Here is a 1,951-nt window from a genome sequence, read left to right as displayed (position 1 = left end):
AAGTGCGCAGCCTGCTCCTTTATATGGTTCAGGGCGCACACCCATCCGGTGAGTGAGGGCCTTCCCGGCTCGACCCAGCCCGAGAAGGTATGCAGAGCGCCGGCGGGGCCGAGGAGCTGGAGTCGGAGTAATGACACGGTGCCAACTTTGTCTTTGATCTGTCTAATTTATCGTCCATCATCACCGTTATCCTGAGCGGCCAGAGACGCACGGAGAAAATTATAGTCATAACATGGACAACTGTGCAGGGACTTCAGTCCAAGAGTCGACATCTCCAGAAGAAAAAAATCATGCATGACTTTACATGATTTAAATCTGTATGCATGTCTCTCTTGTTTTAAAATCCCATACTTCCATTACGCACTGACTGCGCTGAAAAGGAGGCCACAATTTTACTGAACCAACTTCATTGAAATGCCTGTTGGTACATGTATAAAGAGGAGAGTGAAAATCACAGTTTGTTAACATTTTCTTGTGAGGAAATCTAGATCAGGAGCGTTGGAGACAGAAAGGCTGCCGACAGTCCGTCTCATGTTCTCTGACATCTGCTCTAGAGGGCGCTATACTCCACTTAAAGAAATCTGAACTGGGATCGCAGAACAAATCATGTCAGATTGATCTGCTCATCAGTATACCTCGTAACATTATTTATGTCCCCTTGACCGAATTGACATCCAGTTCAATGTTTGCTTGAAGCTCAATGTTTTTCCAACCCCTCATAAGCAATAAACGATAAAAAAAAAATATATATACACTCGTCTTAACTGACCTACTGAATTAAACTCCATGCTCTCGTATTTATAGACTTCAAATAAATTGTCAACAGCTCACTTCACAATCGTTATTGTCTCTTTTGATATCGATGTGGATAATTAATTTTATTTCGTAATCATTGTCCATGTTAGTGATACCTGGTTTCACTAATAACCATCCACATTGGCTTATTATGAACATGTTTCAATATGAAAATTTCAAACGTTCCAGATATTTCGGCTAATTTTAGTTAGGCCTCCCTGGGAAATTTCTGATTTAATTAAATTCAATTATCCAGCCAGAAAAATACTGGTTTGGCTTCATATACACAACACATTACACCTAAACTCGTTTTATGTGCTCTATTGTTTTTTTCTATTAACATTAATGCCACTAAGTTTGGAAAATCCATGTCCCCTCTCAGACAGATGCTCATTCTGTGTTTTCTTTGACTCGTGAAATCAGACAACTGGAGTTCAGCTCTGTGATGAACTGAGATAAAAGCATTTACATGTTAGATTTTTCTATCAATTCTGGAGAATAGTAATGTAATTTATTCTCAAAGTTTTGATACAAAGTGACACCTTTTAAATAATCAGTTAGGATCTGAGAGTTGAGCGATGGTGTCTGCAGAGTTGCCTTGTTCACTTGTCCAGAGCGTCTTTTGATCAGTAGTTGTGTGGCGTTCCCAGTATGCTGGAGTCAGTACCATTCAAGGAGCACAGCTTTGCGTTCATGTAACTGTGGCTTTCACTCTTGTCTCTCATTTAAACGTTATTGCATACAGCTTCTGTTTGCAGTAGTACCGTCTATCGGTCTGTTTCAGCAGGATTATTTGCAGAACCACTGATCCTAAAATATTTGGAAATGTTTGATGTTGGCAGATATGATACCATAAATCAACAAATCACACTCAAATGTGGCTATGATATGTCAAATTTGGCTTTTACAAACACAGAACTCATTTATGGGGGGGGGGGGGGGGGTTGTGTTCTCCTTTATAAGAGGTGCTTCCATTGTAAGATGTCCTGAATCATCCAACCCACCACCATTGGTGAAGGACACCCCAGACAGGCCACCACTCCATCACAGAGAAACACACAATCAGTCACACACTGACGTCACTATAATGCCCCTCCATGCAGGTGCAAGGACAGCATGGAAACACTGAAAATAAAAAGCCTTATGATTTACAAGC

This window comes from Lipophrys pholis (assembly GCF_963383615.2).
Source record: "Lipophrys pholis genome assembly, chromosome: 3".
Taxonomy (NCBI): Eukaryota; Metazoa; Chordata; class Actinopteri; order Blenniiformes; family Blenniidae; genus Lipophrys; species Lipophrys pholis.
Note: the sequence above shows the minus strand (reverse complement) of the source record.